This window comes from Nelusetta ayraudi, unplaced genomic scaffold (assembly GCF_046127955.1).
Source record: "Nelusetta ayraudi isolate G7.1 ecotype Tasmania unplaced genomic scaffold, CSIRO-AGI_Nayr_v1 ptg000053l, whole genome shotgun sequence".
Classification (NCBI taxonomy): domain Eukaryota; kingdom Metazoa; phylum Chordata; class Actinopteri; order Tetraodontiformes; family Monacanthidae; genus Nelusetta; species Nelusetta ayraudi.
In genome coordinates, this window is record NW_027466103.1 from 5,808,828 (window position 1) to 5,819,109 (window position 10,282).

The following is a 10,282-nucleotide window of genomic DNA, read 5'->3' on the forward strand; positions in this document are numbered from 1 at the left end:
TGACAGCTTGTTACTTTATCGACTCGTGGAATTCAGCCCAGTTACACTCTGTGCAAACTGGCTGCTTTCTTTTTCCTCTTTGCTTGGTGTATTATTTCCTCTTGTTTTATTAGAAACAAAAATGTACCATTACGACTGATTGTAAGAGGCTTAGACTATATGTTTTTATTTACCTTGTTTATTTTACGTTGTTTACTTAATGACATTGAAACCTGGCAAATATTATGACAAACTGGGGGAAAAGAGTGAAATTTGCAGACGTTCAAATGTTGGAATCACACAAATTGCCGCCAAAGCGATGAATCACAGCCACTTTCAAAAGTATTTCAGGATGTTGGTGGGACAGTTGAATCTTGGTGCCTCATCTGAGACAGCTGAGTTTTGACAGTCTCACTAGCCCGACTGATTGGCAATGTTCAGAAGAATCGAGTCGATCAGAAAAATAAAAGGCCCACTCAGTTTCAGTGTGATATTGGCATTCTGTGAGGAAATCTGCATTTCGGAAAAAAAGATTGTGTTCGAGTTTCTAAACGAACTTTATGCGTTATCTTTTTTTTGTGTAAGGGAACATAAATCCGATATCTATATTTTTAAAAAATCTTGCAAAACCAGCGATACACAAGACTAATTGTCACTACTGTAAGTTTTAGAATTGCGGCAACTTTCAGAAGCTTTCATCTAACCCTTTGCATATTTCAAAGTGGCCAGAATAATTCATTTGGCAAAAAAAACAAGAGAAATCACTATTTCCATGTGGCTCCAACAACTTCCTTCTGTCACTTTGCTAATCAACCGGCTGTTTCCAGAATGAAACCAGAAATTCACATTTCGCCGGTGAAGCTTTTAGTCAGCAGAATTTGAAAAACATCGCACAACTGTTGCACTTTCCTGGAGAGTCACTTGACATGTGGTTCAAAGCCACACAGGCAAATCTAATTTTGGTTTTATGGACCCTTAAATTGAATAAACCCCAGGAAACCGTGCCACAATTTAAAAGTTACTGTCCGCAGTTTCAGTTCAGCCGAAAGCTCTGAACAGGATTATGTAACCCAAGAATAAATCTCTCTGGCTTTCATTCCAGATTACGGAAAAGGCATTGTGTGGAAGTGGAGCCTTAATTTCACATTAGGGTGGATTTAAGCCTTGAGTGAATTGTGCTCACAGTGGGACATTTGGTTACATTTAAAGGGTCTGCGCAGCCCTTTATTAAACTATGATGGATGTGTTTATGTTTAGCCTATGCTATTTAGGAAGCTCCACTCAGCAGACACTCCCTTTAAAACAAACCGGTTTTATAGTGGTTCCGTGTCAAAACATTCATTTTATTTTGTGCACTTTTACCTTCATTTGTGTCATAAAAAGTAAGACAGGAGCACAGTGAGCACTTCCAAACATGTGCGATCCACCATCACATGTCAAGCAGCTCCGTTTGACATGTGGCCCTTGAAAGCAAAACAGGTGAGTCTGAGAAACGGCAACAAAAGAGAGAGAGAGACAAAAACACCCGACACAGTGAAAGTGTGGATATTTCCGTGAGCTCCCAGGAGTCCCAGTCTGTCCTAGAAATGACTGAGGACTGAAAAATGTTGTCGCTGTTTATGCAGAGTGCGGGTTCGCGGCGAGTGGACGGGGAATATTCGGAAAACACTTTGGCCCTCTTTCACTTGACGGGAGCTCGCGTCTCCGTCAGCCTGACCTGGAAAACTGTAACCCAGATTCCCAAAGCCAAACGCTAGAAACCGAACGCCGACGCATAACAACAGATTTAAATTGTGGTAAAGTGCTCTCAGTCCATCAAACGCATCTCGGTTAAACCTGAAGTGCATTTCAGTGGGACGAATCACAGGCGTCTGTGTTTAACAATGTCCACGAGCCTGAGTTATGAGGTCATTAGCCCCAAAATCCAACATGTGGAAACTATCTCGGCGAAACATCAAAACAGTGTCTCTTCAGCTGCTCGGAGGAAGTGGCCGATAGACACCGATAGACAGTCGCAGCCCGACTCCCTCCAGCACTTTCAAAGCATCATCATCGTGTTTGCCTGAAATGCCAATTTGCTATCACTTGCGTTGCCCTGCACTCAGTTTGCTGTCTGCTTGTACGGTCCGGTTGTTTGCAGCAATGTGGTTTTATTAGAAGAGTAAGTTCATACAGATATGAAAAATAATAATTGTTAAATGGTCATTATGGATGCGTTTGTTTTATCCCTCCTGCCTGTTGATAACACTCCCACGTCCGACATCTGTTCCACACCACCGCTGGGACTGGCGAGCGCTTTTTGAAGCGGTAGTTAACCAGTGGCTCCGTCGCTACCAGCCATCCAGTCATCAGCTCTTGTCTTTGAGGGACTCTGAGCTAAACTCCTGAGAAAACTCCATCACTTTTCAGAACCAACTCGTTTTTTTTTCCTCTCTCTTGCTCTGTCTCTCTGTCTCTCTGTCTCTCTCTCTCTCTCTCTCTCTGTCTCTCTCTCTCTCTCTCTCTTTCTCTGTCTCTCTCTCTCTCCTTCCCCCCATCCTTCTACCTGAACCAACAGCACATTTCTGCTTTGACAGGCTCTCTAATTACCTTTGCTATTTATGGTGCACTAACCATCTGCTACTGATTCCTTCATTATCTCGAACACGACAAAGTGATTAGGGTGTCGGTGGAGAGGCGCGAGCCTTTGCCAAGGTTGGGCACTTGTCGTGACATTGTTTTTATAAAAGAGTCACCAGCAGTTTTTAAAATAATTGAAACGACTTGTCACTGTGCTGCTGGGGAACGGATCTCATTGAAGCTGCTGCACTTTGGGCGAGTATACAAGCAAGACACTGTGGAACTCCTGAACAAATATATTATTAGTCTACTGTTACTCACTGCCTTAGGTATGAATAACCAGTTTATTGCTTTAAAGCCTGAGGTTTCTGCAGTGATACTATTTTACTACTGAGTTTCTGAACTACAATGTATAGTCTACACTCTACAGTGGCTTTTCACTCAGTTTCTCCCCAGAGCGGCCATTGTCCAGTCCTGTACACATACATCCATTTTTTCATGCATTTCACATTTTCATTAATCTTTTGACAGAAAGTAACGTCTGACTCACAGTGTTGCCCCACGATGTAGTGTGAGGGGGAAATATGTTCGAATGCAATGGCAGATATGGGGGTTGATGGACAAGGTTGCACTGTCACCACCGCGCCAAGGTCGCATCGCGGTGGATTGTTGTGCCGTCAGTTTGTAATTTTATACGTTGGAGGCTCCGAATTTCCTCCCCCCACTGCCACCTTGCAACCACCAATGACATCTTTTCTCCTTTTAACCACCAACCATAGTTGCTCTTCTGACACACCACAAGGCTGATTTGTGAGGGGTGGTGTCATTCTTTGGGCTGCCATGACTCGTCAAGTGTCTCCTCACAAGGTTTCACCCCACTAGAAATTGATTGATGTTCATAATGATCATTGTTGCTTGTATGTTTTTTGGGTTGGGGGTGGATCTTATGCTGCTATAATTACACGATCCACCATAGCAAGAGATTGCAACCAACATTTTAGACAACAATTCCGCCAGCTGCAGTCAAACACGAGCCCCTCGACTCTGTTGATGATCGAAGGAAAACGGGGCCACACATCTCAAATGGAGTCATGCTGACGCGACACACACTGAGTAAACTGCACCTCATGCAAATGCTGGAAAAGGATACTGAAGAAAATGTACACCGATATAAAAATCTTCCTGCCGTTTCTCACCATCGTGAGCACTGCACTTTTTCAAGCATGCTTTGATTGGGTGTAAACAGCCCAGTCTTGGTTTTCTTCCAGCAGACGTTGTTTGCTGTAATTTCTCCGTCCTCCCAGGGCTTCGCCATCGCTATTAACGCCGGGCTAAATCCCCGTGGCTCAAGTGACCAGTGGCATTGATTTGCTATCCTCCTCATTGCATTGACTCGCCTGGGCCACAAGAGACTTTTTGAAGGCTGCTGATCCCCGATACATATATGTAACACATTTGTTTTAATTAAGTGTTCACACAGCATGGAAATTGGATCCTTGACTAAACGACTGGGGCCCAGAGTAATAAGACTAATTGTGGTTACTGTTGCAGCCAGTGTGCCTCGCAGATCAATATTCAGAGTAGCCGGTTATTGACTTCTAAAAAGTAAAAGGAGTGATCAAATAACAGGCTGAGATGTGATGACAAGTAGCTTTGTACAATAAATAGGATTTGCGCCGCAACGGCGGCATCAGATTCAAGCGTTGCATTTCTCTTTACACCAAAGCAGCGTCTAATGTTGTGTTTTATCTCGGAAAGGGAGAAGGGAAAAAAAAACATATTTTTCTCTACAAGCGCCGCCTTTCGGAGGCCTTGTAGCCAAACCAAAGCGTACGCACCGAGTGGCCAGCAGTGTTTTTTAAACTACAAAACTGAATGAAATAAAACACTCAAAGGATTAGAACAATTTAGAAAGCGGACCCCCTTCTATTCCATTGTGCCTCTAGCATGCTGCGGCTATTTCTCTATGCCCAGCGTGAGCTCCACTTTGTGGCTTTTAATAACCTACCCCTTCAAGCTTCTACCCCCCGAGACACATTTTTCCCTACTTTATTTGTGCCGCTCCGCTACTACCTACCAGCAGCTGCAGCGAGGAGCGAGCGGCGGCGGCGGCAAATTTCTCCCAGTTGCTCAACACGCTAATACTCCCCTTTTCTTTGCAGCTCAAGCATTATATTGCAGTTTCATGGAGCGGGAGGTGTTGTGTTGCAGTGGAATCAATAGCTGAGGGGATCCCAGCCCAACGATTAGCTTGTCAGTCAGGCCTCTGTGGTTGAAAGGAGGGGAGGCGGCGTAAATCCCAGAATACCAGGGGCCACCAGCATGGAAAAGCTGGAATGCTGGGAGCCGCCGATCGCGCCGAACCACCTGTTGTAAGAGGCAACATGTGCTGAGTGTATTAACCTTTCTGCTACTGTGGTTTAACCGCCGACTGCTACCACTGGTCCTGGCGTACAGCTTTGGTCGTTGTTGCTGTTATCTCATCAAATCGCACTCAGCCCTTTTCTGACTGACCGTGCGGCTCCTCCTTTGCAGTAAAATTTTTATTCTTTTTTGTCCCCCAGATTTGTTTAAATGGTGATTTGGCACTTGAAGATTTAGTGGCTAAAACTGGCTTTGTGGCTAATATTTTTTTATTTTATTTGTAAGCTTGAAATAAGCGTTTAAATAACAAATTTGTAATTTGTAATATAATTTGTCGAAACTATACACACACACGCACACACACATATATATGTATATATATATATATACACACACAGTTAGCGGGTTAGCTCACAGGTTTTCACCTTTTAGGGGGTTACCGCATAAACAGTTCTAGCGTATGAGGAATTTGTGTTTACAGCGAGTGAAATGAAACTAATCGAGTTAAATTGATGAAGGAAGAAAAAGAAGTAATGAATTGAAGAGTGCAGCGGTGCCGTTGAGGCGTCACATCTCACACACGGGGACTTTGGCGAGACACTGAGCGCCGCGTCCTGTGGGCGTCCACTCAACCCTGACCTCCACCCCGTCCCGACGCCTTGTGGCCCTGTCAGTGCACCTCCAGCTCGCCCCGCACCGAGCTGGACGGCCGTGCACTAACAAGCGCGCCGCATCTATCATTCCCCTGACGCCCAACGTGTCTTTGGGTGTCTTGATTGGTCGCGAGGGGCTGTGACAAATCGCTGCTATCTGATGAAGCAGCCACGAAAAATAAGGACGTGGCTTTCCAACGACAGTAGGTATTGTTTTCATTTCCTCGCGCAGCAGCAGCAGCAGCAGCAGACGTAAACGGGCTGCATTTGTTAAAGTCACATTTAACGCAAATCCAGACAATGCAAGTCTTTGACCTTTTTAGAATAATTTGGCTCTTGTCCCAGGGTCGTCGCGCAGTTCACCATCAATAGAAAGCCATGTGATATTAAGAGAGGGCAACAAACTGCTTGTGATGCTCTTTTAGCTATTATTTCCCATATGCTCCCTCATGACCTTTTCCTGGAGCTCGGTAAGAGGACGCATACGATCATTTATTTAGCCATTATTTAATGTGAACCCATTATAGTGTTGCCATGATAATGAGCAGAGCCGTAAAGGCAGCGTTGTTAGAGAGTTTTATTGGCAAAACCCCAACATATGGGCAATGCTTTGGTTTAAAGTTCATCTCAAATCCACATATTCCAAAGGCAGCCAGGCTGTCTTGTGTTGCATCTCGTTTCATAAAAATCCTGTGTTCCCCGCCTACTTCACACACTGAGTGCATATTTTAAAAACAGCAGCAAAATGTGGAAATGTTTTGATGTAGAATGCTGGGAAAAGGATCACATACATGGTGACCAGATACTCTTTGGTTTACGCCAGGGCTGCTGTTGAAGACATAAAACATGTCCATGATATATTAGAACATTGGTTGAGCAGTTTCTCATCTGAGAAGAAGAATCACAGAGTTTGATTCTCCATGCTTTGCCATATGTTGTTATTATATATATTATTATTTATTTATTTTTATTTTGAATTGTCGTTCCATCTTTTCCATACGACCACTGTGACGGGATGTTTGCAAATTGACCTTGATTTGAAAATGAAAAAGGGTCATATATATTATATTTATGTTCTGCGGCTACTTTCTTTTGAGGAAATTATTTGCAGCAAAATAAAAGAAAAATGTGCCCAGTGTGTAAAGACCACAATTCTCCTTTAAATGCATTTCATTCACTTGGCAAACAATAATTAATAAAACTTTTAATGATTATCGAGCACTAAGCTGTAACTCCAACTTGCATTCGCTCATGTCACATGTGCAATATTCCCAACACAACAACAAGCCTTTCAACTAGGCGGAGACGGTGGAAGTGAAACTGTAAATCTCTGTTGCCCTTCCACCAGCTCGCGCCAACTCCGCTCCAATGTCATTTTCCGCCCGCGCCCTGCTGTTTGTCAGAGTCAGGTTTCTGGACGGGGGGAAACAGAATAAAGCCATTTCTTCCTGTACGTAATAGGGGATCACTAACAAGCCTCCCACTGGGGGGCGTGCTCTCATATCGAGACCGTTGAGCACTTGATGCCCCCGTTGTCAGGACCGGGCTTAGCAGAGGGCAGCTTTAGTCCGGGGGGCTCGCAGACGACTGTCAGCCCAGGGTCACACTCGGAGCGTCGGGCGGCAGCATCGGAGGAGGAGTCAAGGGCAGTCACGGGCTGTTTGTCTCCAAAGAGGATGGAAGGAGGGGTAAGGGTCACTGCGGAAGGATTGAGACCCCATTAGCAGTATTACATGTATTTCCTCTAGCTTAGCCTGCAGCCTAAAGAGTGCACTTTATTGCTAGGGGACAACGGGGTGGGGAAAGAAGGTCTATTGTTTTAGTACAGTGGCACAAAGAAGAGCCCTGAAAAAAACACATTTACTGCACACACACACGTATATGAGGAGGAAACGGGACAGCGTGACCCCGGAGGCCGGCCGGTCAGCACCGACTGTGTGAACTTGTGGTTTAGATGTGCTTTTCCTTTTTCTATTCCCAGGCAGCGTAAACAGGGATGAATAATTCATGTTTCATCCTGGCATAATTGGTGCAATTCCAAAAAAAAAAGTAACGTTTAATTATTTTGGTACTATTTTAATATGATCACTTTCAAGTATGATGAATTAAAGGAAGATGCTCTAATTCTCCTATGAGTAAGTGTTTCGCAGACGCCGTTCTAGGTTTTAATTAGTGGGGAAGTTAAAAAAAGAAAAGAAAAGAAAAACTCCTGGGAAGAAACAAAGGTAATAAAAGCTGATGTGGCATATGATCGTCCTGCCAGCGGAGACACATTTGGCTCCAGAATGAGTGAATTGAACTGCTTCTGTCGGGGATTCACTCATCATTAAAAAAAAAAATAGATGTTCAGTTTGAGAGCATTTAGCTGTGATCGTCCCTTCAGTCAAAGCAGCAAATTACATCAATGTATATTTTTGAAATAAACATTAAAACATCACTCAGCTGATTTTGTGCGCCACAGTGAAAATGTGAATTCACCAGAGGGTGAGACGAACAAACGACAAACTTTTTATTTATTTCATTTTTTTTCACACTCTCTCCTCCTTGATCCGCTAAAGCAGACATTTGGCTTTCAGACGGCAACACATTTAAACGTGTGTAATCGCTCCGCGGTTTTTGTTTTTTTGTTGTTTTTTTTCTTCCGGGCCGGTTTTGCTGCGGGTGAGCGCGCAGGGGAGTGCGTGTGAGCGCGAGCGAGACAGGCGGAGATAAAGAGAGGCAAAGTCTTTGTGGAGAATTTGGCAAGCTCAACAAAGTCCCTCAAGAGTCCTTACCAAAGGATCTGGGGGAATGTTCTAGGTTGTGAAGAGAGAGACCCCTCAAGAGTGAAAACACACTAGCGTTAAGTTATTAGCTCCACTTTGAGCTGTGTATGTGAAACAAGCTCTCACAAGAGCTGGTGAGAATCCCTTAACTCACATTACTCCACCCCCCGGCTTTGTCTCTTTTTCAGAATCAGACTAGGAGGCTGATTCTCGCCATGTGGATAGGTCCTCTGGCCCAATTATCTGGCTACAATGCTCAATTAGCCATAATCCCTCTTTTGAGGTAATGGTAAAGGGGTTTTAAGTTTTTTTTATGCTTTGAGAATACGAACCATCTTAAGTGAGATGAAATGAGGCATTCCCGCGGCGGCACTACACACAGCACCAGAGAGAAGCTGCCGTTTATGTAAATGGAGGGGCGGAAGAAAAAAAAAATGAAACAAACCCCATACGCGACTCACAGACATTCCATATATTCCATCTTTTTAAGCCGTCTGTTTACTTGTGGTCCTGCCAAATAAGTTTGGGGCCGAATGCGCTCAGGTAGCCTCGGCGGGAAGCCATGTCGCACTCCGTCACCAGGTACTCAAATAAAAGGAACATTAACCTTGTTTACAAAATACAAGCGCAGTACGGAGCGGGGCGCTAAATTTATTGTCATTAAACAGTGGGAGGCCACTTTCTCTTGGCCGCTTGCCTGAAAACCGCATAAACTGGAGCTGGGCTGGTTAGCACGCGCACACACACACACATGCACTCGCGCGCACACACACTAAGCGTTTAAGCCAACCAAAGGGCTACATCTGGGGCACCCCTCAACCACAGCCAGCTAATGACAAATGTTTTAGCTTGACTTTGGCTCGCATCTCCACAAACGTGTTCAAGCGTTCTTGAAGAGTAGATTTAGTGGGCAGGAGGTGCCAGGAGCCGGCGGGAGGGGGGTTAAAGTCTGCCTCAGCTTTATGATGTGGTAACTAAAGGCGCTCAATAAGGTGACTGCTAAGTAAGCCTCGGTGTAATAAAATAAAAGTGCAACTCTGGCAACCAGCGGTGTCAGTCGCTCTCCTCGCGAGCCTTCTGTTTGTTTGCGTGCCAACGCGTACACATGATAAAAAACTAAATTACGCTTGCGTGGGGGAAAAGCAACAGTCCTGGCTCTTTATTTTTATGTGGCGCTTTATTAGCACTTTTTTGTCGGGGGGAAAGGAGGGAGTTTGCGCATGGCAAAACATATGTCCCTGCTTCTTCACGGTTCTTCTAAAAGAGAGCTGGATTTCAGCTCGTAGATGTATGTGGGAACAGACATTGCAGCGTTTCTGGCCCAAAGACTCCTTGAATCTTTTCTCTGGGTCGGACTTTTCCAACAGACGGCCCCGCGATACACTCCATGATATCCAAAGGTAGAGCACACTTGATCCCTCGTCCCGCCTTTCAGCGTCAATATCAGATTCCACGGCAAATACTTAGTGTTAGCCCTAAGCTCCGTCGCAGGTTCCTACCAATCTAGGTATTACGGCTGCCTGTGTTATTCTTAGAGGAGTGGCTCTCAGTTAACCTCAAATCAAGGGCTGTAATTTGTGGTTGATGGCACACTTTGAGATCCGTCTGATCTCTGCGCCTCGGGCGTCGAGGCACAGGGCCTGATTAAAGACAGTTACATGTGGGAACTACTGCGCTAACCGCAACTTGGAGCAAATGTCAGCCGCATGCATGTCATGTCTGGCTGGAGATAGAGTGTGGGGTGAGAGCCTGCAGTGGGAGGCTCCTGCATCAAAGCTGCAGGAGGAGGAGTGTATCAAATTTCCACATCGTGGCGTAATGAAACAATTTCTCACACAAAGAGCGCATGTTTGCGGAGCTGCCCCAACCACCCCAACACGTGTCAATAAACAACAAACAGTGGCGACACCCCTCGATGCTAGCGATAATATAGCCTGCTAAAATTGTAGTTTATGTTGTTAT